Genomic DNA, 26,234 nt, shown 5'->3' on the forward strand with positions numbered 1-26,234 from the left:
TGCAGTAGCTACACATTTCAGAGCAGACTGGGCTGAGAAAGAGCAGCTGGTATAAAAATAGAAGGGCTCCATTGTTGACTGACTTGCAGTATCAACCTAGTGTCTGAAGTTCGGCCATAGGCACGGGTTGGTTTCATCGGGGACTCTAGGCCTTCTGATCTATGGGCAGAATGAAATGTTGTAATACTCTCAGCAGCTTCGTCTCAGTTCACAAGGCGCTTTAATGAACCGTTCCCATATGGTCTAGCGGTTAGGATTCCTGGTTTTCACCCAGGCGGCCCGGGTTCGACTCCCGGTATGGGAATTACAGTTTTGTATCTTTATTTGTAATTTTTTAAAAATAAATTAAGTGTTATAATTTCCCATGTGAGTCGAGCATCTCGGGTGGGTATGAGAACCCCAGGGGTGCCGAACTCCGGCAGGCAGGCCGCTCTCTGCAGAGTGACTGCTCTCCGGAGAGTGACTGCTCTCCGGACCGAGCCGCCCCGCACAATTCGGAGGTTGTATTGGGTTGACGGGACGGAAGGATGGCTGTTTTGAGTTTTCCTTGCAATACGTGCAGTTTCCCTGCTGGACTGCAGGTTGTGTGGCAGAGACGGAGGCGCGGCCAGGGGACGGGTTCCCGCATCTCTAACCTGTACTATTTCCCCATGACATGCGATGTCGAAAAGTCTTTCGGGATCATTTCTGGGAAAAATAGGAGCAGTACTGTAATCCAAGGGAGCGTCTCTAAATGTACCTTCTCCGTCCAGAGTCCGGATGAGGAGCCTTTAGGATGATGTCAACTAATTATTACAAATAAGTTTGTCTCACTTCCCATTAAAGCAGCTAGGTCCACATAATTAGATAATGGTGGATGTGCTTGAGTATAGTTTTTCTTTGGTGCACACATTTTAAATGTATTTTGTTGGTATCCCCCCCAGTTCTGGGGCAGTGCTTCCAAACCCTATCTACACTGTTCGTGACTCCCGGCCCTTCGTGGTTTGAAATCCCGCACCCCACCTCGGTGCCAGTGCCAAACTAATGAATGGATTTTGCATTCCCTGAAACCTTGCTGCAGCCTATCGGAATAATCTTCCCTAACTACCTGCCCTAACCGGGACCCTCTTCGAATTTGCTTGTTCGCCACTTCTTTTGTATATTGTTCAATCTTTGAAAACAGCTTTCTTCTGAAAGAAAAGAATATTACACCTTCGACTTGTCATGTGAATTTTTTGCTTGTTTCTCCAGGCTTTAAACACCGCAACAATACCGGATGTGGAGATGGAAAATGCCTTTTCATTTTCATCCCGTGTTAAGCTTGGAGACGATCCCTTATTGCGGCAATTGGCTGATGTTATGGAAAAATTGTGCTTCACCCTGAGCCAATGGAAATGGTGAAAATCGAATTAGGAAATCCCCAAACATTCGGGAGCTTTGGTGGAGTACGCGACCGTGCGTGGAGTCTGGCGAATGGTGAAAGGACTGCGCTTCATTCATCAGCAAAGAGTTGTTCAAAGGTAGGTTGAAAGAGTTCCCTCATTCGGTGAATGGGAGTACGAACTGTGAGCGAGTTTCCTAACTCTTGTAGACCAGAGAGAAGCCCAACTGTAAGACTAAAGCGTCCACTTAGCATGTAACCAAGTGCGGTGACTGACATCATTTTGTTCAATCCTCTGAGTTTCATGTGACTTCACACAGGATTTGTGCTGACACATGGTTTATACTTTTTTAAATGAGAATTTACTTAATCACTGCAATGATGATGAGAGGCCCTCTCAAACTGACAGTGAGTCCTTTTGAAGGTGAGTGGGATAATACATGTAGCGTTTTAAAAGTGAGTGTAACGGTCCCTTTAAAGCAGTCACAGCCTTCGGAGTTGTCCGATGATTGGATATTTTCCCCATTGTGGCGAGCCAAGCTGCCATCTCAGCCTTCTGTGCCAAGTCAAATGAAGAAAAAGTAGTCGGAGACTGTCGCTGGTGAGGTCACTACATCAGGTCTCAGTTTCATCATTGTGCCTCCTGCTCCACGTGCGCTCACACACTCTTGCAATGTTCTGAGATATCAAGCAGTCATTGTTGGTGGCAGCTATCCAACTTGTAAAGACCGCATTAAATTGACCACTCCAGCTCATTGACCTAATCACTGGGGCTCTTCAAACTTTTTAAATATAAAATTGAAGGATTATTGATCATCTAGCAGGCCCTTCTGTAAAACAAAACATGTTAGTACCAGTAGTGTTCTTGGGAAAACATTTCGTGCAAACTGGTTAGGAAGTTCTTATGTGGGAAGCAACTCGCTCTTGCAGTTTAACTTTAAGTAGAATATATTTGTTTCAATATTACACCTTTTATCTCTTGAGATGATGTAGGAAAGAGGAATGCATTCGGTTAACTCATTAAGAATAGCTGACCTTCTGAATTTTTCAAAGATCCTGTGCCAATTGATTTTAGGACATCAGCAGTTGTGGATTCTTCAAATTAAATTTTGGGTATCAAAAAAGCTCAGAAGCTGGAGGTGGAATTGGAGTGTGAATACTTCAAGACCAAAACTGGGATTTAAAAATTCTGTTCCCCTTTCCATTTGGTGCTGTGGTAGCTGGGAGTTGTTCCAACTGTCACGATTGCAAGGATATTATTGTCATTGTGATCAAAGCCTTCCCTGTCTAACCCTCTGGGAACATTATATTCTTCCATTTTTTTTGGCCCTGGGGTGATGGAGGGGTGTTTACGCTTGGTGGCGGATGGGAACTTTAAAGGATACTTGAGAAGAAGTTAGAAAAGTAGTAAGTGAAATAAGTAGAGAGCAAGGACAAAGTGAAGCAGCATGGGAAGACAAAATACAGAAAAATGACAACATTAAAGGTTCATTATCTGAGTGTCAGCTGTATTCACAACAAGATAAATGAATTATTGCATAAATAAAAGCAAACATGTATGATCTCATTCCCATTGATCTGCAGGGTGACCAAAGATGGAAATGAAACTTTCCAGGGCATTCAACATTTAGGAAGGACAGCCAAAAAGCGATAGTGGTGGTGTAGGGCAGTACAGAGATGAGATCAGTACAGTGGTGAGAAATGATCTTTGCTTGATAGATCATTATTTAGAATTGGAATAGGAATCAATTTGGGTCATGTTAAGAAAATGGCAAAGGGCAGAAAACATTGGTAGGAGTTATTTTTAGGCCACCACGTTATAGTTGAAATATTGGGCATGGCATAAACCAGGAAATTAGAGGTGTGTGTAGCAGGAGTAATGTAGTCATCATTTGAATGTATTTGTAAACTAGATGAAGCAGATTTCCTGTAATGAGGTACAAGACTAGTTCATGCAATGCATACACAATGCTTTTCTAGATTAATATGTTGAGGAACTGACTGAGGTAAAGGCTATTTTGGATCTCATTTTGTGCAATGAGAAATGGTTAATTGATACTTTTGTTGTCAAGAAAGTCTCCTTGCCCAAGAAAAGATGTACTTGCCATAGAAGGAGTTCAGCAAAGATTGATTAGACTGGTTCCAGCACTGGCTACGTGAGGAGAGATTGAGAAGATTGGGAGGATGTTTTTCCTGGTGAGGAATCTAGAACGGGGGTACAATTTCAGGGGAAGGGTGGGCCATCTCAGACTGAGATGAAGAGAATTTTCTTCACTCCAAAAATTGTGACTCTTTGAAATTCAATACTCCAGGGGACTGCAGAACATCAGTTATTGTGTTCATTGAAAACAGTTCATTAGGTTCAAGGAAAATGGGGGGTAGGAGATAGTACAAGAAAATGACAGTGAAATAAAGGTCTGCCATGATCTTGTTGAATGATGGATTAGGCTCGAAGGGCTGCCCCTATTTCTTATGTTCTCTCAGCCATCTCTCACTCCCTTCATCTCATCATTGGCAACTGCGTTCAGGTGGTTCTAGCTGAAATTTTGGAATTTTCCTTGAAAACTAAATTTCATTTGTGCCTCAGTTGGTAAAACTTTAGCTTCTGAGTCAAAAGCTTCTATGTTTATGGGCTGTTCCAGTGACGTGCACAAAAGTCTTGACTGAAGCCCCAGGCCAGTACTGAGGCGTGCTGGCCTGCTTGAGATGACATTTTTCAGATGAGATGTTAAACTGAAGACCCATCTGTTCTCTCACTTGGAGGTAGAATAAGAGAAATATTTTGAAGAAGACCAGGGAGTTATACCCAATATCCTGGCCAATACTTAGTCCTCACTCAACATTTCCAAGAAATAATCAAGTCAGTATTACATCGCTATTTATTGGAGCTTGCTGTGCACAAATTGGCTGCTGTTATTGAAGTGCCAAGACTACAAAAATTTCTTATTTGTTGTGAAAAATATTTTGAGATATTCAAAATAGTTGTGTGAATCACTATTAGTATGTACGAATTTATTTTTTTACTTCCTTTAAAACACTTAAAACCTGTTTTGTTAACCAAGCTTTTTGTCTCTGAACTACTATCTCCTTTTGTGGCTTAATTTGAAATCTTAATTGATAACAGTGGAGACTTTAAAATTCAAAGGCATTTGGATATAAATAGATGCTGCCAGACTGATTAAATATTTCCAGCATTCTCTGTTTTTGTTTTATATACTACACATAATTTATATAAACAGAAGCTATTACTGTGGTGGTTTGTTACCCAATGTGTTCATAATTACTGCCTTTCCTGCCCTATACTTCCAGAGAAATGGAAGAGTGGGTTGGGTTGTTGATTTGTGCTGAGTTGCAATCATGACCAGAGTTGCTGGTGAGTGGGTGGTTGCTACATCTGGCTTCGTGATCCTTTGGTACACTGGAAGTACAACCAGCCAGCTTTCACACATCTGGTGATCTTCTAGTGATTCCAATGTGACAAATCTTGCTTCTTGATCTTTCCTGAATTTCATTGCTCTGCCTTCTACTGTTAAGGGCCTAAGTACTGAAATGTCTCCCAAAACCACCTCTGCCTCCTCCTGTGAACCTAACCCTTTTACCTGGCATTTGATCATCCGCTCTGATATCTCTTCGTGTAACTCTGTGTCAGACTTTTTTTTTGCTAACCCTTTTGTAAAGTGTGATGAAACCTTTTCATACATTATAGGTGCAATGTAACTGCAATTTGTTATTCAGATGAAGGGTCTCAACCTGAAACGTCGATTGTCCATTTCCCTCAGATGCTACCTGACCTCCTGAGTTCTTCCAGCAGTTTGTTTTTTGCTACAACTTGTTGCTGTCCAGCAATGACTGAATAGTGAGAAGCTTCACACTTGTACAAAGGTTGATAATTGAGTATGGGAAGTGGATATTAAAAAAAGCTTGATGAAAAGGGTAGATTTTAAGGTGAGCCTTAAAGAAAGAGTAATAGGCAGTGAAGGCAGTACTGGCATTTGTTTCTTGGTCCTCTGGTTTGATCACCCCCTCCCCATCCCCATTCATTGCTCCTCAGGCTGCCCCCATTCCTACTCCCTCAGCTGAACACAGGTACTAGACACAGCACTTCAGGTGTATGGAAGATGAAGTTGTCCATGCAAATTTTGCTCACGATGCAAACTCACTCAAGCTTCCTATTGTTTGTCATTTCAACTAATGACATGAGGATTTGCATCAATTGACCTCCCTATCATGTTTCTAAATGCTTCAATGATGTTATAATCATGGTTGAAATGTAAGTAACTGGACTAGCCAGTTTCCCACAGTAAAGTTCCACATGAGGCAAATGAGATAAGTGGTGTTAAACCTCCCCCTCTCTGAGGCTTGAGCGGTCTTTTCTCAACAAAGGCCTCACCTTCATACTGCTATGCCTCCACCTCAACGAATTCCGAGTCAGTCACGTTTTCATCCTCAGATTTTCAGGGATGCTTAGGTAAAACTGAAGTTCCATGAGAATAAAGAAACTGTTAACCTAACTTCAAAATGAACTGGGAGACAGGCGTCAGAATGTGATTCGTGTAGATAAGGATTTGTGCTGGGCCTGCAGCAATTAACAACAGCGATAATGGAATAGGAAACCATCTATTCAAGATTTCCAGTGACATAAGGATGATGATACTTTAACCAGTAGAGATGGAAGAAAGAAATTAGAAAATAGATTAAGTTAAGAGATTAAGTGGATGTGCAAGACGTTGGCAAGTAGATTTCCAGTGGAGGCAAGAATGAAATCATCTGCTTTGGGATTGAAAAGGAGTTCCAAGCTAATAGATGGTATTCCCATGTATTAACAACAGGCCAAGTTTGGGCTTGAACTGAATGTAATCATGAGTTATATTTAACAACAAAATACTCAAGAATAGAGGAAAATATCCCAAGATGCTTCACGAACATTATCAAATAAAATTTGATACTGAGCTAAGGCCAGCTTACAAAAAATAAAAAGCAGTGGGACCTCTTCAGAAGTTCCTTAAAGGAGAATGAGAGGCAGGAGGCAATTCTGGTGTTTGAGGTCAGCAGTTCTGGCCTCTTGTACATCTCCTTCATCCATCACCTGTCATGCCTTCAGCCACCTGGACTATGAGTGAACATAGAACAGTACAGCACAGGAACAGGCCCTTCAGCCTATAATGTTGTGCCGAACTAATTAAACTAGTAATTTAATACCTAACTGAACTAATCCCTTCTGCCTACACAATGGCCATATCCTTCCATTCTCTGCACATTCATGTGCCTATCTAAGAACCTCTTGAATGCCTCTATTGTGTTTGCCTCCACCACCACCCTAGGCAGTGCATTCCAGGCACCCACCACTGTGTTTGTAAAAAAAAATTCTTGCCCTACACATCTTCTTTGAACTTACCCCCCCTCACCTTAAATGCATGCCGTCTAATATTAGACATTTTGACCCTGGGAAAAAGTTCTGGGATTTTCAACTTGAACCCCTTCTTTCGAGATGTTACCTAAAAACTGACTCTTTGGCCAAGCATTTGATCAGCTGCCCTAATATTGCCTCCTTTTCCTCTTTCAGTTTTTTTTCTGATGATGCTCAAGTACATTACATTACAGGCAGCCTAAGTATCCAAGTTATTGTTACAAAATGAAATCAATGCCTACTCTAAGCAGATGAATTGAATGGCCTATTTCTGTGATGTATATTCTAATATTGACAAATTCCTGCTATTTAAAAACATCCTGCTGATAACAGAATAAGTATCTCATTCTGAAATAAAATGGTGCTCTCTCCACAAAGTGTCTGATTTTCTTTGGTAGTGGTGATTAGTGCGGTCTAGGAATATTGTGCTTTTTCACCCTCGTACTCCCAGTCCTATTCCAGCTAATCTTATTTCAGCAGCGATGAAGGAAGAAAGATCCAGTCAGTGTTTCTAGCACAGGGATGAGAGAGCAGGATCACCTGGGTAATCTTGGGGAACCAGTTTGTGTTGGACTTTCTTCGAGAGGCTGAAGCAGAACAGTGCCAGTGAGAAAAAACACTCAAGTCCAAGCCATGGAACTACTGGCCACGAGAGATGAGAGATTTAAATGGACCTGAGGGCAATCTTTTTCACACAGAGGGTGGTGGGTATATGGAACGAGCTGCCAAAGGAAGCTGTGGAGGCGGGTACAATTACAATGTTTAAAAGACATTTAGGTAGGTGTATGGATAGAAAAGGTTTAGAGGGATATGGGCCAAACTCGGGCAAATGGGACTTACTCAGATAGACATCTTGGTCAGCATGGACGAGTTGGGCCGAAGGCCCTGTTTCTGTGCAAAATAACATCAGTGGTAAAATTACTGGAAAAGGGATTCTGAGGGACAGGATTTACCAGCATTTAGAAGGCACGACTGATGGGGATAGTCAACATGGCTTCGTGCGTGGGAAATCATGTCTCACAAATTTGATTTAGTTTTTTTTTGAAGCTTCCATGTGAAGCTTCATGAGCTTCACATGGAAGCTCATCCATGTGAGCTTCATGGATTCCCATGAAGCTCACATGGGATCCAGGATGAGCTAGCCAATAGGTCACAAAATTGGCTTAGGGGTAGGAGTCGGGGTGGTAGTGGAGGGTTGTTATTCAGATTGGGGACCTGTGACTTCTGGTGTGCTGCAGGGATCTGTGCTGGGTCCACTGTTGTTTGTCATCTATATTAACAATTTGGATGTCAATGTTGATAACATGGTTAGCAAGTTTGCGGATGACAATGAAGAAGATTACAACAGGATCTAGATGAAGTGGGGAAGTGGGCCAAGGAATGGCAGATGGAATTTAACTCAGACAATTGCGAGTTGTTGCATTTTGGTCTGTTAAACCAGGGCAGGACTTGCATCGTAAATAGTAGGGTCCTAGAGAGTGTTGCAGAACAGAGACATCTTGGGGTACAAGTATATAGTTCCCTGAAAGCGGCGACACAGCTAGTGGTGAAGAAGGCATCTGGTATGCTTGCCTTCATTGGTCAGGGCACTGAGTACAGGAATTGGGACATCATGCTGCAATTGTATAAGTCATTGGTGAGACCACACTTGGAGTACTGTGTGCAGTACTGGTCACCCAGCTATAGGAAGGATATCATTAATCCATAAAGGGGGCAAAAGAGATTCATGAGGACGTTACCGGGACTGGAGGGCTTGTGGTATAAGGACAGGCTGGGACTTCTGTCCCTGGAGTGTAGGAAGCTGAGAGATGACATCATCGAGCTATGTAAAATCATGAGGGGCAGAGATAAGGCGGATGGTCACAGTCTTTTTCTCAGTGTAGGGAGTCTGAAACTAGTAGACAGATTTACAGTGAGAGGGGAAAGATTTAAAAGGGACATGAAGGGCAAGTTTTTCACACAGAGTGGTGGAACAAGTTGCCAAAAGAAGCTGTAGAGGTGGATACAATTACAATGTTTAAAACCCATTTGGATAGGTACATGGATAGAAAAGGCCTAGCGGGATATGGGCCAAATGCAGGCAAATGAGACAGGTTCAGATAGGCATCTGGGTCAGCATGGATGAATTGGGCTGAAGGGCATGTCTCCATGCTGTATAACTCTATGTGACTCTACGACTCATGACTTTAAACAAGTTCTCTACCCCAATCATTCCGGTCTCTTGTAACTCCCCAGTTTTCATCATTCCACCATGGATGGTTGTGCTTTTAGCTGCCTGGGGCTGAACGTTTGGAATCTGTCCCAAAACTTGGACCTCTCTTCTACCACTCCACTGATGCTCGTGCAAACTATGTCTTTGTCCTCAGTTTTGATTGCCTGTAAAATTTTGTGCTTCAGAAGTGCATCGACCTGTTTCCTTCAATAAAAGTTGCTGAATATGTTGCATGAGTCATAATGGAACCTTGCATACAATGTTTATATTTTAAATTGTATGGTTCTATATACTAGGAAGTCCCCGGGTTACGAACTGGTTCCATTTTTGAGACTGTTCGTAACCCGATTTTGTGTGTAACCTGGAACAGTGTCTGCGCACGCGCACTTGGCCCAGGGATCGCGGCCGTGCGTGCGCACTTGGCCCGGGGACCACGAAGGTTGGTTCGTAAGTACGGATGTTCGTAGGTCGGGCGTTCGTAAGTCGGGGACTTCCTGTATTGAAAATGTCATAACGCACAGGCCAAGGCATTTATATTGTTTGGACTATATCCCAATGCTGGATCTCTACACAAACCTCCCAGCTCACCTATTTGGGGGAGGGTGCACTTGTGTCTTTGCTCTAACTGCCCTTGTTCCAACTTGCCTAGATTGACAAAGGCATGAATGTGACCTCAATGTGTGACAGTGTTCTGTTGTTGTTGAATTTTCTGTGAAGTATAAACAAAACAGTTGACAGCAAGTAAATCTGCTGATCTTACAGAACCTCATCCACTACATTCAGATCCATAATATAAATGGGGTGCAGTTGAATTGATTGATTCTCTGACCATGAAGACAGCAGTGTGTTCAAGTCCAGTTGCTCTAAACAGCTGAGCCTGAATTTGTGGCATTATTGATGCTAGCTTAAAGACTGACATAAAGACTGAGAGTGCAGCATCGTGCACGTCTCCTGAAGTTGACTGTGTCCTTGACAAAAACTGCTTTTATTTTTGACTTTCTGAAGTCTTCATGCTGCCAGCTCCAAGTGAACTGGTGCCATGTAACCAATGACACCTCTTATTCAGTGCTGGATTAGCTAAGAACAGAAGGGTTTAAGAAATAGAAGCACCGATAGGCTATATGCCCCCTTGTGCCTTCTCCCCCATTCAATAAGATCATGACTAATGTTTTACTTTTATGGCACTTTATTCACTAAACTGGTATCACTTAATATTGAAAAATCTCTCTCTCAAATATATTCAGTGACCTGAGCCTTCAAAGCCCTCTTGGAGAGAGAATTCCAAAGCTTCATTACTCCTGGTGAAGAAATGTCTTCTCATTCTCAGTCCTGAATATATGATCCCTTATTTGAGACTGTGGTTTGTTATCCTTGCATCTACCCCTGTCAAGTCCTGTAAGAATTTTGTGTTTCAATTAGATTGCCTCTCATTCTTCTAAATCTAAGAGAGTATAGGCCGTGTCTGCTCAATCTTTCTACACAGGGCAGTCTACTCCCCCTCATATCCTGTATCCCCACTACCTCCAAATCAGTCTGGTGAGCCTTTGCTTCACTCTCTATCCCTCTTTTGATAGGGAGACCAGAATTGTGCACAATATTTCCAGGCATGGTTGCACCATGTCGCTATATAATTGCAGTAAGATATCATTACCCAAGTTTTCTTGCAATAAGGGTAAATATATGATTTGCCTTTCTAACTGCTTGCTGTTCTAGTGTGTTAACTTACTTATTCATGTCCAAGGACACTCAGCTCCCTTTGAACACCAACACCTTTTAATCTCCCACCATTAAAAAAATACCTAGCTCTTTGTTTTCTGTCAAAGTGGATGGCCTCACATTTTTATCTACTATGCGTCATCAGTTGACTTAGTTTGACTATAACCCCTAAAGTTTCTCTGCATCCTCCTCACGACGCACACTGTCAGTCAGTTTAGTATCATTAGAAAACATCAGTATAATACACTTTGTCTCTTTGTGTTGTAGATTGTGTACAGCTGGGATCCTAACACAGATCCGTGTTACACCTCACTAATCATAGTTTCTCAACCCAAAATGATCCAGTTATTCCTGCTCTGCTTAATGGGCAGAAAACAATCTTCAGTCTATGCTGGTATATTATCCTGTGCACTGTTTGCTTAACCACCTCTTGCGTGGCAGCTTATCAAAGTCCTTCTAAGTACACCACACCACACCCATTGGCTTCCACCTTATTTATTCTGCTGGTTGCTACCTCAAAATCTTAGATTTGTCAGGTGTGATTTTTCTTATTCATTATTATGTACACTGCTGCCAATTCCTTCATAACAGCTTCTTCCCAACCTCTAATGACAAGTCAGCGGGGATGCAGTTCCCTCTTTTCTCTGTCCATCTCTTCCACCTTTCTTGAATAGTGAGGTGACGTTTATCACCTTCCAACCTGTGGGAACTGTTCTCGAAGTCTGGAAGGTGATAACTGGTATGTTCACAACATCATCTCTTTCAAAACCTTCCCCACCAAGCCTTTGCGTTGGCTGCACCCAGCTTCAGTGCGTCCCTCAGCACGTACTCCTGCAGCCTGGAATCTGCCAGTCGGCAGCATTCCCCTACGGACATCTCGCAGTGCTGGGAGACCAACAAGTTTCGGGCAGACCAAAGAGCGTCTTTAACCGAGGTGATGACCTTCCAGCAGCAGTTGATGTCTGTCTCTGTGCATGTCCCCGGGAACAGCCCGTGGATCAGAGAATCCTCTGTTACGCTGCTGCTGGGGATGAACCGTGACAAGGACCCTTGCATCTCTCGCCACACCCTCCTCGCAAACCTACAGCCCGCAAAGAGGTGGGCGACCATCTCATCCCCAGTGCAGTCCTCCCAGGGGCAGCACACGCTGGGAGTGAGGTTCCAACCATACAGGAAGGATCTGACTGGGAGGGCCCCTCTCACCGCCAGCCAAGCGAGGTCTAAAGTTTAGGGTTCTTCTGCCACTGGAGAGGGAGGGGCGGGGACAGGCGAGAAAGCCCTTAAATATTGTAAATACGGGACCGGGTAGTTTCCAGGGAGCCACACGTGTGGCATCGGTGCTGTTTTCTATGTAAAAAGGTAACACTAATGAATGATCTGTACAAGAATGTAAAGGTTTGCACTGTTTTGTAATTGTATATAGTTTGTCTTTTATTATGAATAAAGTTTATTTTGTAAAAAAAATCTTTCAAAACCTTGGAATGCGGCTCATCAGATTCTGGGTATTCATTGGCATTCAGTTCAATTGGTTTCAGCAATGCTAATTTCGTTCAGTTTTTTGTTCACCCTAGGCATTTCCTTCATTATTTACCTAAGGTTTCTTGTGTCTTCCGTGAAGGCAGGTAAAATATTTAATTAATTTCTCTGCTTTTCCTTACTCCCAAATATAACTTCTTCTGCCTCAGCTGGAAATGACATGCATTAATTTTGCTAATCTTTTCTTTTTTTGGTGTCTATACAAGGTTAAACAGTACAGGGGACCCCAATGTTACGGGTGGGTGCATTCCCAGAAAACTGTCTGTGTTACAATTTTCTGTAATGCAATGCCACATCATCTATGTATGCGCCAAGAAATGCGAGCTGAAATTGACACAAAAATTCAGTGAGAGGGAATTTTTTTCCATATCTCAGATTTTTGGGTAGTGATTCATGAATTCTGTAATGGCAAATTTCTGCTAGCCGAATGGCCGTACGGCAGGGGTAGCCTGTATCTTTTTGTCTTTCTCTTCTGGTTATCCTCATACTTTACTTTCCCAGTCCTTATCAATTTCTTAGTCTTCCTTTGAAACTTGAAATTTTCCCAGTCTTCGGTCATGTTTCCCACTTTGGCAAAATAATAAGTCTTTTGCATTGATCTAATAACATATTTAACTTCTTGTGCTAACCATGGGTGTATCACTTCTGCTGTTTGCTTTTCTTTGTGCCTTATTTGTTGCAAACTATATATTACATCTTGTTTATTGTCAGACCTTTATAATGTGGTTTTCTATTCCATCATTGTCAACTCACCTTTGTAGTTTCATTCTGACCCTGGTTTCAGGTTGAACTAAATCACTTTAAATCTTCATATAGAATTCTATCATATTGTGATCACTCTTTCCTAAAAGCCCTATAGCTACCAGACTGCTGCTGTCACCCACCAGCATGAATGGTCACGTCAAAGAGACGAGTGTGTGTTATCAAAATGACTCTCAGGCTATGTTAGAATGGGAAGTTCACTTTAGCAGCTGTACGAACAGTATTGGTGTGCAACTCTCATTGTATTTAAGTAGCAGAGTTTCAGTCACTTTAAGTGAACAGAAAAAAAGGTCGTGGGTGTTGGAAATCTGAAATAAAAACACAAAATGGTGGAAATACTCAGCAGGTCAGGCCGTATCTATGGGAAGTGAAACAGAGCTAATGTTTCTGAAGAAAGACCTTGACCTTTGACCTAAAACAGATGTGGCCTGACCTGCTGAGTATTTCCAGCATTTTTTAAACTATTTCAATCATTTTATACTGCCAGTATCAGTGATTAACAGATCCTAAGCACTTTCAGAATGGCACTTACGGGTAGCCATATCTCCCTCTAATTTTGAGCGCCATGTTCTACAGCTGTATGAAGCTTTTTTATGAGGCTTGAAAGCAGCAATGCAAATGCCAAGGAAGTTGAGGGATGGATTACAGGAGAAATGGCTTGAGTCTGGCTGAGAGATATAACCCATTGTGGGAATTTGCAGCCAAGAAACATTCTGTTTGGTAAGGAGCAAAGAATACACCAAGGTCTCATCTTGTTTTATGAAGGATTGGGCCACAGACTTCCTGCGGATAATGAAGCACCTCAGATAGTACTAAGGCCACTGGCAATGGCATTGTGGCCAACTCATCCATGGATATAACAACATCTACATAAGTTTCGGCTTGTAGGTAAACCGACTCTTCCAGTCCTTCCCCGGTCTTCCCGACCCTGAACTCAACCCTGGCTGCACACTAGTCCCACACTCCGGACCGTGTCTCTGGCTGCAAAGCTACCCACATTCCTGATTTCCGTTGTTCCATACCCTGACCTGAAATCATGAGTCTATGGATCCGCAGATTGTAAGCCAGTGGATAATGGGGACTTGGCTTAAACCACAACTATTTCATTTATGGACTAAAAGAGCCTCATAAAGCAATGCGGATTTGCTATTTGAAAAATCTCTGACCCATTTTTGAAGATCATTAGAGTAATATGACATGGACAACAAGTTGAATTATAATTTCTCAATCTAGTAAATGATAAAAGAAGCTTGTACAGTATATCTGAACATACTAATATCTAATTATTGTAATTCCTGGAACAAAAAGCTCTTAACATTCTGGGTTTATGTCATACTCCAAAATCTTGAACGCAAAAGTCTTGACTGACACACCAGTAGAGTATCAGAGGATGCAACACTGCTGAACAAGCTGTTTTTTTGGAGTAGATGTTAAACTGAAGCCATGTCTGTTCTCTCAAGCAGACTCGAGATTCCACAGAACCACTCTGAAGAGCAGGGGAATTATCCCTGGTGTCCTCTCTAATATTTATTCCCTAATCAACATTTAAAAAAAATTAGATTGCCTGGTCATTATCATACTGGTATAACTAATATTTATAGTAACATTACAACAGATTTTCTGGTCTTTATCTCATTGGTACTTGGCTATGGATTTCTAATTTTGCAACAGTCACTTCAAGAGTGTTTAATTGGTTTGAAAGCACACGAGAATATCCTGAGGTGGTGAAAGTTGCTATATAAATGCAAGCTGTTTTGTTAGAGCCAAGCAATATTCCTGCTGTCAAAGATAAACTGTACAAACTGTCTTTATAGCATGATGACATAATTGAGAGGCCTTGGGATTAGGGAAGCCAAGATAAATACAAGATTTGCCCTGTGGATATAACAATGCCTTCTCATTGCTTAGTTGGTCAGACTAGCATTGGTATGACAAGACTATAAGGGTCCAGAAACAATGCTGGACCCAGTTGGCCTGGTGCTTTTTCCCAGTATGTATTGTTGTTACTTGGCCACAAAATAAAATGCACAAACTTTGGCCATATGAGGAAAGGAGTGTTTGAAGATCAAGTCCTCAAGCTCAGCACAGAGCTCATGGCAAAGTAGGCAGCAGTGATCCGTTCCTTCATATATCCTTCTGAGATGTGCATTGCCCAAGGAGTCACCTCAAAGCAGAGGAGGGACACCACCAATGCTATTCCTGAAAAATCCTCTAACACCACCAGCATCAGCGTTCTCCCCCAGGTCAATATCCCCAGCTCCAAGTACACTCAGTCAGTTTCCACGGGCAGTCCACCTTGTGCGCAAGTTCAACATCAGATTCCCTAAGCACTCTGCGCTTCCTGGTGGTCAGAGGTTACCATGGGCGGGAAATGATTAGAGAAGTTCTGAAAGCCTCCTTGGGGTAAAGGTGCAACATCCCCACTGCTCGCTGGAATCTCTGGTCCATGAATGCTCAGAGTGGAGAAGGAGAGTTTAGTATGGCATTGAGAACCTTGTCCATGCATCAGGAGCAAACAGAAGAAGTGCACCACCTCCCAAACCACCCTCATGCCCACCCTGTCAAGCACCTCCCTGTGGCGGAGTCTGTGATTCCAGCGTTACTTACCAGTCACCCCAGAACCCACCGAACTGGTGGAAGTATGTCATCGTCAGCCCCGAGAAACTGCCTGTGAGAAGATGAAATCTAATGTCAATAATGTCCTGATGATATAATTCTTTAGTTTGGATTCAGCAGCATTATGGATACTTAATCAGATAGTCATACAGTGCAGAAACAGGCCCTTCAGTTGACCACGTCTGTCCCAGCCGTCAACCACCCACTTACACTTGTCCTTTCCTTTCGATTCCTCCACCTTCAGTCACTTCCGACCCACTCTGCCTTTTGCCTCTCAATTCTTCCCTCAATTTATAAACCAGGCTTGGTTAAGTTGCAGAGAAGAGAGTAGGGTGGAGAGAACAAAAGAATAAGGTGGAGAGTGAAAGAAAATGGATGACACAGGTTGGTGTTAATTGAGAGAGTGTGAAGGTAGTTTGTTAATGTCAGTTATTCTATCTGCAAGAGGTGTAATTAAATTTAAATTTAAAATTTAAATTAAATTTTTAAATTTTAACTTTTATTTACAGCGTGGTAACAGGCCCTTCCGGCCCAACGAGTCCGCGCCGCCCATTTTAAACCCCAAATTAACCTACCCGTATGTCTTTAGCATGTGGGAGGAAACCAGAGCACCCGGCGGAAACCCACGCAGACACGAGAGAACGTACAAACTCCTTACAGACAGCGGGAATCGAACCCCGATCGCTGGTGCTGTAATAGAGTCGTGCCATGCCGCCCGTAGGGAAGACAGAGGGGACAGAAGCAAAAAATACTTGCTGGAACTATGACACAGCAATTATTGGAAATCAGAAAAAAGGAGAATGGTGGGAAAGCCCAGCTAGTCAGGCAACATCTAAGGAGATGAAGGGTCTTGACCTGAAACGTCAACTGTCCATTTCCCTCCATAGATGCTGCCTGACCTGCTGAGTTCCTCCAGCGTTTCGTGTGTTGCTCCAGATTCCAGCATCTGCAATCTCTTGTGTCAGCATCGATGGAGAGAACAAAACTGAGTTACATCTGAACTGGCCTGGGACTGAGAAGCGAAAAAGTGCAGATGCTGGAAATCTGAAACAAAAGGGGAAAATCTTGGTGGCACTCAGCAAGCCAGGCAGCCTCTGCAGAGAGAGAAATAAGGCTGATGTCTGACGTTGACAACCACCCTGTCATGAAGCATCATTGACTTGAAATGCCAACTCGGATGCCTTCCCTATACCTGATCCATTGAGTACCTCAGCATCACCTATTGCCACACCATAAATGGTTATCTGAAATTATTGAATTCTGTGTTGAGTCCTCAGGGTTGTAATGTGCCCAGTCAGAAGATGCCCAACAGTACTTATTGTTAGATTCTGTTAGAACAGTACAAGAGGGCAAGGACACAGAGGTCATGGGGCAAGTGACAGACAGTTCTCTTGTGGACTGAAAGGAGGAGTTCTACAAAGCAGTTGTTCAATCTGTGTTTGATTTTGCTCATGGAGAGGAGACCACATTGTGAGTACAGAATGCAGTACATTAACTTGAAAGAATTGCAAGTGAATGGTTCTTGTGTTATGTTTGTTCTTCATCACGAGACAAACTTGGCGTGGGTTTAACATCTGAACATTTATTAAAACAACAACAAGCTGTAACAGACAGGCTGGCTGCTTTACCCGCTCTTTCCAGCCACTTCCTGTTTCCCCCATGTGACCCCCTTACATTGCCTGCTGGGAACTGTAGTTCTTTATTATAACTACATAATAACACATCTTCCCCCTTTAAAGAAAAAACAAACACGATACTTTGTCCTTATAAACCTGCCAAGAACCCTTGTCCACTCAGCAGCTTTCAATCAGTCTCTGAGGTGGTTTTATGGTCCTTTTTGGTCTGGTACTTGTTTCCGCAGGTGTGTTGCTTTCATTTGCTGCATTGGTGTTTTCCTGGGAACTCTGGTCCACATGTTCATTTTCTCCGTATGCCGGCCCCTTTGGCGTACTGACAGGGAATAGGTCACAGCCATGGGTTGGAGCTTGTGGTTGTAGATCCACGCGGTTCCTCCTCAGAGGTATCCCTCGCTCTGTCTTGATCTGGTATGAATGTGGATTTACTTCCTCTTGCACAACTCCTTGCATGGACCATGTGCCAGAATCATGATCTCGGATTCGCACTTGATCCCCAGGCGTCAAGACTGGTAGGCTTTTCACGGTCTTGTCGTGATTCCGTTTCTGTTCTTCTTTCCCTTCCTCTTTAGCCTGCTTGACCTTGTGTGCTCCTTCGGGTGTCTACAGGTTTTCATGTATCGGAAGGTTAGTGCGTACACGTCGATCCATCACCATTTGGGCTGGTGAAAGGCCGTTCTGCAGTGCGCACTTCTGTATGTAAATCATTAGATTTCTATGGAAATCCTCTTGTCCATCTTGTGCTTTCTTCATGAGACCCTTCACCTCCTTAACTGAACTCTCTGCTAGGCCATTAGATTTTGGGTGATGTGGGCTTGAGGTTATATGTTGAAACCCCCAAACATTGGCAAAGGATTCAAATTCACAGCTCGAAAATTGTGGACCATTGTCTGATACTACTTCATATGGAACTCCATGCCTCGCAAACACAGCTTTCAGGAAAGTGATAACTGTTTTGCTGGACATTGATTGCAGTGTCACAGCCTCTGGGTAACTGGAAAAGTAGTCTGTTGCAACAATATGGCTCTTCCCATTACAGTCAAACAAATCCACTCCAACTTTGAAATATGGCCTGTCTGGTACAGGGTGTGGTGTAAGTGGTTCTGCTTGCTGCTTTGGTCTGTAGGTAAGGCATATTTCACATGAAGCAGTAGTCCAGCTGATGTCTTGGTTCATTCTTGGCCAGTACATCACTTCACGTGCTCTCCGTTTACATTTTTCCTCCCCAAGATGCCCTTCGTGTATCTTCTGGAGCATCTCCTTACGTAATGACACTGGAATCACAAACCTGTTCCCTTTGAAGACCATATCTTTCACTACTGACAGTTCAGCTCTGCATGCCCAATAATCCCGAATACACATTGGACAGTCATCCTTTGCTGCTGGCCATCCTTTCCGTATTGTATCCGTGAGTACTTTCATTGTTTCATCTGCCTCTGCTGCTTTCCTAATCTGCTCTGTTCTGTCCAGAGATACTGGAAGAGAGGTGACAATCATGTCAACATAGGCCTGTATATCTGCATTAGCCTGTTGGTCTCTCTTTTCTGTCTTGTTGACTGCTCGAGACAGAGCATCAGCAGCAAACATATATTTTCCCGGTGTGTAGGTCATCTTCACATCATATTTCTGCAGCCTTATCAACATGTGCTGCATCCTCATGGGACAGGCATTCAGTGGTTTGGACATAATTGAGACCAATGGTTTATGGTCTGTCTCCACTTCAGTAGCTTATCCATAGAGGTACTGATGGAACCTTTCACATGCATATGCAGTGGCGAGAAGCCCTTTCTCTGTCTGTGCATAGTTGGCTTCTACACTTGTTAAAGCCCTTGATGCATAGGCCACAGATTGCTATTTGCCATCATGCTGCTGTAGTAGTACTGATCCAAGGCCGTGCTGGGATGCTTCAGCTGATATCCTGATATACCTTTCCGGATCATAACACTTCAGCATGGGCTTTTCAGTTAGGACCCTTTTCAACGTCTGGAAACACTCTTCTTGCTCATGAGACCAAATCCATTCATTTTGTTGCTCAAGGAGTGACCTAAGTGATGCTGACACTGTTGACAGTTGAGGGATGAACTTCGTCAGGTAAGTCACCATCCCTAAGAAACATCTCACCTCCTCTCTGTTTTGAGGCCTCTCCATGTTTTTAATGGCTGACGTCCTTCTTGGGTCAGGCTTCACTCCCTCTTCAGATATGACATCTCTTATGAAGGTCAGTTCTTCACACCAAACTCACATTTCTCTTTATTTAATTTCAAATTGACATTCCTTGTCACGTCAAGCACTTGTCTGTCGAGTATCGTGTTCCTCCTTGGTGGACCCCCAGACGATGATGTCATCCATCATGGTCTCAACACCAGGTATGCCCTCGAAAATCATGTGGATGGTCTTATGGTAGACTTCTGGTGCGGACAGGATCCCATATGGCAGCTGAAGATAGTGATATCTTCCCTGTGGTGTGTTGAAAGTACACTGTCTTGAACTTGCCTCATCAAGGTTCATCTGCCAAAAACCAGACGATGCATCAAGCTTGCTAAACCACTTGGCACCTGAAAACTGGGATATGATCTCCTCCTGTGTTGGCAATTTAAAATGCTCTCTCTTGATGGCTTTATTGAGATCCCTTGGGTCTAAACATATCCGCAATGCTCCATTTTCCTTTTGCACAATGACCAGTGAACTCACCCAGTCTGTTGGTTCTTCAATTTTCTGTATGACATTCATTCGTTCCATGCGTGCTAGTTCTTGTTTAAGTTTATCTCTAAGTTGAAACAGAACTTTCCTGCATGCATGGACAACAGGAGCCACTGCCTCATCTATGTGAACTTTGTGTACACCAGGTAAACATCCGAGTCCCTCAAAGATATCTGCATACTCTTCCATGAGTGTTGTGTGGTCATCTTTGGTAGATGAAGATACAATGAAAACTCTTTTCACTAGGTTGAGCTTTTCACAGGCTCTCAGACCTAATATTGGCTGTACTCTCTTTTCTACAATCAGTAGCTGTGATTTTAAGTGCTGCCCCTTGTGCTTAAAGGTCACCATACAGCCCCCTTTTACTGGAACTTTCTCTCCAGTGTAGCCTGTCACTTTTAACTTCACAGGGTAAATCTTACTCTTTACTGTGAGAGTCTTATAATCATCCGTGGATAACAGATACACCTGAGCTCCGGTGTCAAGCTTGAATGGAATTACTGTCTCATTCACAGTTACTGGAACAATCCATTCTGTTTTACCAGCAGCCACAGTCTATACAGAATCCACAAAGAATTCCTCCATTTTCTCATCAACTGTGTGCACAGTTCTCTTGTTAGCCCCAGCTTTACAGCACCTTGCAAAGTGATTCTTCTTCCCACAGCTATTGCAGGACTTCCCATAAGCAGGGCACATCTTTGGAATGTGTCTACCTCCACATCTGCTGCATTTGCTGTTTAAGCCTTCCTCTTTGATTTGCTGTTGCTTTCGGAAATGCCTTGGGAGCTGCTTCTCTGTTTTCACAGCATGTACTGTTGTGTCTGCTCTGTACAGCTCCTTAGCTTGTGCTCATGTGGTTTCTGCTGACCTACACATATTCACCGCCTTTTCCAGGGTCAAATCTTTTTCACGCAACAGTCTTTCTCTGAGTCCATTATCTGGAATTCCACAAACTATTCTGTCTTTAACTAGTAAGTTTCTCAAATCTCCAAATTCACAAGACTTACTCAGTGCATGAAGCTCAACTAAGTATTGGTCGAAGCTAACACCTTGTTTCTGGTCACAGGAAAAGAATTTATATCTCTCAAATGTGATGTTTTTACTTGGGATAAAATACTCCTCAAATTTTTCCATCATGGTGCCCAACTCAAAAGCTGTCTCATCAATTTGAAAGCTGTTATAGTCATCCAAAGCATCTTCGCCAATCACGTGCAGAAAAATAGACACTTTCAATTTTTTATCATTCCTTCCCGCTCCACTAGCATCTAAATATATGTTGAATCGCTGTTTGGAGCATTTTCAATTATCGGCTAGATTGCCAGTAAACTGCATAGGTGTGGGAGGACTTAGTTTATCCATAATGGGAACTCTCGGCTTCTCACCTGAATCTCTCTTGGCAAATCCAGTGACTGCTGAACTTCAGGAACAATGTGCTCCTTCACCACGCCGGCCGGCTTTTTCTCCATCTTGGTACAGCTTTTCTTTCGTACTTACTGAGTCTCTTTCTCAATTGCACACAGTATTCGTTTCCTTGTTTAGACCTCACACCAACTTCTGACACCATGTTATGTTTGTTCTTCATCACAAGACAAGGCGTGGGTTTAACATCTGAACATTTATTAAAACAACAACAGGCTGCAACAGACTTGCAACAGACAGGCTGGCTGCTTTTCCCGCTCTTTCCAGCCACTTCCTGTTCCCCATGTGACCCCTTGCATTGCCTGCTGGGAACTGTAGTTCATTATTATAACTACATAATAACACACTTGTACCTGGAGCAAGTGTATGGGTCCCTGGATGGTGGGAAGGTGTAAAGTGAAAGGACAGGTGTTGCAGGTTACATAAGGAGGTGCCATGAGAAAGAGAGTGGGTGTCAATGGAGAAGGAAGACTGAAGCAAGGAATTATGGAATAAATGGTTCCTACAGAATGCTGAAAGGAGAGGAGGGAGGAAGATGTGTGGAATTTTGTTGAAGGTGCTGGAAATCACAGTTGTTGTTAACTATTTAATCTGGAAGCCGGTAGGATGGAAAAAGGGAAATCCCTTCCTCTGGATGAGAGGAGAGGGGGGTGACAGTTGAAGGGTGGGAAATGGAATTGACTCCACTCCACTTGATTTCTCTGTTTTCTGCCTTGCTCAATGACTGTAACGTGATCCTGTATGTAATGTGTGTTTTATGACCCCCTGAAATAAGCTTGCATTGCCATTGAATCTTTCAGTACCTCAGGATATCTCAGTGATTTACAGCCAAATGACTTTCCTTGTGTATATTTTCAGTGCTACTCTCCATTAAATCAGGGTAAATGATTGATGACTTAACTGGAAAATCTTTTGTTTAACTTGTGTGTACCAGGTACAGGGGACACTGGTCCAGGGAGCTTCATTGGTCTGATTGAGGAAGAAAAACTGATAAATTGATCCCAATTTTAATAACTTTATTCTTACTAACAGTATGTGCATTCCATGCTCTTTGTTTATCAGGTTATCACCCTTTCCCAGGTGTGCAATCAACTGTCCAAATCTTAGTGGCTGCTCTTTGAGACAATGAAGCATTTTTGAAGTATAGTCATTAATGCAATGTAGAAAACGCTGCAGCCAATTTGAACACTTTTCTGTTTAGTTGCCCTTGTAGGGCAGTGGCACGTGTATTGTGCAAACTTCACTCTCCTCCACAATTTACTTTCACTTTTCAGTGCTGTTTCTTACTTGCAGTTTGACTTTATCTTCAAGGGGGATGATGGATGAAACAGTTCTGCAGTTAACTAAATGTCCTCAAATTATTGGAGGGAAGAAGTAGCATTATGTATGTAAGAAAGCACGAAGTTCCAGCCGAATGGTACTTGGAATTGTCTGAGATTGAGTTTCAAACAAGGTTCTGTTTTGGAGGTAGGTGTTATGGATGACTTACTGGAGAAAAAAACAACTCTGCTCTGGCCAACAATTGCTTCTGAGTTTGCAATGGAATAATTTACTGTTGCCTCTCATGGCCTTAGTGGACGGGTTCTGTTGAAGCATCATTGACCTGTGATCTCTTTTCACAGATGCTGCCTGACCAGCATTTCTTATTTTTATTTCTATGTTGATGAGTACTAACCAGGTGAGGATCCAATATCTGCAGCACTCAGTAACAGTTTTAAAAACCACATCTTTTCGCAGATGATTCAGCTCCCACACTAAATCACTAACTCATCATGCCCTTGAAGGATGTTGATTAGAAATCTGGGATGGATGAGAATGGCACTAAGAGCCAGGGTTCTGGATCATTGATCCAGAGACATAGATTGTAATACCATCATGGAAGTTAAAGGATTTAAATTCAAATCATTAAAATAAAAATTCTGGTTCCATTAAGAATTACCACGTTCACTAATGTTTGCTGCGAAGGCAATCTGCCATCTTTACCATTTCTGGCCTCTATGTTACTCCAGACCCACCCATGCAGTTGATTGTTAATTATCTCCTCAGCTCAGCAACTATTAGGGATCTGGAAAAAATGCCGTCAGATCTAGCAATGTTTATATCCCAGGAACCAATGAATTTAAACAAAATGGATTTAAATTTTACAGCAGTGAAGCTCCAATCCAAATATCCAAGTAAATCAATCAAAGGCACGCAGTTTTATCCCTATTTTGTTTGCTTTTATGAAAGCTTTCTGCCTACCATTATTAGACACTCATAGTTGACAGCTGTCTGTAAATGCACTTAATGTTTGAGGTAATTGCCAGAAACATGTCAAGATGGGCACAGCCCTGATGCTGTATGGAGCAAACTTGGGGCCAAAGTAACACCAAAACTGAAGCTTGGAAAGTACAGGACCAGTGTATCGGTCATTCAACATACAACACAGAGGGAGGCAATTCTCCTTCTGTTGAGATGTCTGAAGACAGTGGTAGCAGGAATCAAACTGCACATTTTAAACGTGTCATCCATAACTCAAACTGAAGGGTACCAAATGGAATCAAAATTTCTCAAAAAAAGATTAAAGTTTGTTTTTAGAATGTCAACAGATTGTGGAAACACTTCTTCCAATGACTGTTTAGAAAAGAATCTGGTAACTAGAAAGCTGATCCATCTGGGATGTGATTTTTGTGCTGGAAATAACTCCAAGATTACTTTGTCCAGCTGAACATTTACCTTCAGGCAATGCCACCTGAACACACATTGCTGGTCACTTACCTAATTTGCTGTATGTCAGCAAGTAATTGACTGCCTTATTTGCTTACCACAGTGACTGTTCTTTGAAATGTAATGAATTAGCTGTGATACACTAGGGTATGCTGTAGTTATGAAAGTGCTTTTTAAATGGCTTTTTTTGAAGTGAAGGCACTGGCATAGAGTAAGAATGGTGAAGGTTGGTCCACTGAATAAGGAATGACTTAATATTGGACTCAGGCCATGCTGAGCAATACTATTGAATGGGTGAGTACTCTGGTCCATTGGCATATTGTCCAATTAGACTGAATGAGATAATGTGCAGGAGGCAATTTCTGTTATGCTGTAATGTGAAGATTATTTCTCACAAGTTCAGGTTATTTGCTGGAATTGGACAGCCTTTCCTTTAGGGTTCTGTTCTCCAATGCACTGCATGCTGAAAATAAATTAGATGACTACTGTAACTAATGTTCAAAAACAAAACACCAAAAGCTGTTACCATTTCTCTGGGACTGCCCTGACTCGCTGTTGTCAGGGTGAAACTCTGCTATGAAAAATGGGCATGTATTGCTGCAAAAGCACACTTCACAATCAAATGTAGAAACTTTTTTTACTCTGAGCTGAGATTTAAACGTGCTGTTCCTGATGTGAATTTATTAATTTGCAAGCCCTGAGTTAATCCTTTAATCCCTTGCCACATCTTTACAACTGTTGTTTTTGTCACTTAGTCTGCTTTCATCGTAATTGTGTCATCTCACTTGTGTTTTGTTTTGGCTTATTTTCATCTGGCCTTTGGGATCTCGCAAATCTGAATGCTGGATCATCTTTTGCAGTGTTAAAAGTGGCAGCACTGTTCATTCCTCTCACTGTATGGACACGTTGAGTTCTTACAGCAGAAAACTGATCTTTTGTCCCATTTTCCCTACACCCTTGAGTGGCTGATTTCTTTGGTGTTGGCAGGTGGTTGTGATGTGGTTTAAGACAGTGGTTGTTGAGCAAATGGTCAGTTGTAAAGCAAAAGGGAACATTCTGGTGCTATGGCCATAGATTCCCCTTAGAGATGGCATCTAGAGAATTAGTGGCAAATCCCAGGAACTAATGGGGTTGCTGGATTATTGTTCCAGAAAAAACAATTTCAAGGAAGTAAACTGTTTCTCATGGCTGACTCTGGATGGAGACCTCCTTTTGGACGTATGACTCTGTAGTGTAAATTTAAGGATATAAATTAGGATGACTCCAGCACTAACATAGTCTAGCAGTGACAGAGGCAGTGCTGGGCTGTTAAATCAAGGTCCCTTTACTCTCTTGGAGCATATTCTGCCTGGAGCTCAGTGACCAGTGGTGTTCCGCAGGGATCTGTTCTGGGATCCCTGCTCTTTGTGATTTTTATAAATGACTTGGATGAGGAAGTGCAAGGGTGCGTGAATAAGTTTGCAGAGGACACAAAGGTTGGTGGTGTGGATAGAGTAGAAGTTTGTTGAGGGTTACAACAGGACATTGATAGGATGCAAAGCTAGGCTGAGAAGTGGCAGATGGAGTTCAATCTGGAAAAGTGTGAAGTGATTCACTTTGGAAGGTTGAATTTGAAGGCAGAATACATGATTAATGGCAGGATTCTTAACAGTGTGGAGGAACAGATGGATCTTGAGGTCCAAGTCCATAGATCCCTCAAAGTTGCCACACAAGTTGACAGGATTATTAAGAAGGTATATGGCGTATTGGCCTTCGTTAGTCGGGGTATTGAGTTCAAGAGTTGCGAGGTAATGTTGCAGCTCTGTAAAACCCTGGTTAGACCACACTTAGAATATTGTGTTCAGTTCTGGTTGCCTCACTCTCAGAAGGATGTGGAAACTTTAGAGAGGGTGCAGAGGAGATTTACCAGGATGCTACTTGGATTGGAGAGCATGTCTTATGAGGGTAGGTTGAGCGAGCTAGGGCTTTTCTCTTTGGAGAGAAGGAGGATGAGAGTTGACTTGATAGAGGTGTACAAGATGATAAGAGGCATAGCTCGAGTAGATAGCCAGAGACTTTTTCCCAGGGAGGAAATGGCTAACACGAGGGGGCATAATTTTAAGGTGATTGGAGGAAAGTACAGGGAGGATATCAGAGGTAAGTTTTTTACAAAGAGTGGTGGGTGCG

The 26,234-nt window shown here is 42.6% G+C and overlaps 1 protein-coding gene and 1 non-coding gene across 2 annotated transcripts in view; both read left to right on the forward strand.

Annotated features, from left to right (window-relative positions):
* Window positions 1-232: 232 nt before the first annotated feature.
* trnae-uuc (transfer RNA glutamic acid (anticodon UUC)) lies at window positions 233-304 on the forward strand. The gene has a single exon. It is a non-coding gene; the product is annotated as a tRNA-Glu (tRNA).
* A 1,049-nt stretch (window positions 305-1,353) lies between these two features.
* LOC127573794 (ETS-related transcription factor Elf-1-like) overlaps window positions 1,354-26,234 on the forward strand; it is a 248,422-nt gene continuing 223,541 nt past the window's right edge. Inside the window, exon 1 of the mRNA XM_052022300.1 lies at window positions 1,354-1,499. The gene's annotated coding sequence lies outside the window, so the exon portion shown is untranslated. The remainder of the gene's footprint in view (window positions 1,500-26,234) is intronic.

The sequence above is a fragment of the Pristis pectinata genome, chromosome 8 (genome assembly GCF_009764475.1).
Source record: "Pristis pectinata isolate sPriPec2 chromosome 8, sPriPec2.1.pri, whole genome shotgun sequence".
Taxonomy (NCBI): Eukaryota; Metazoa; Chordata; class Chondrichthyes; order Rhinopristiformes; family Pristidae; genus Pristis; species Pristis pectinata.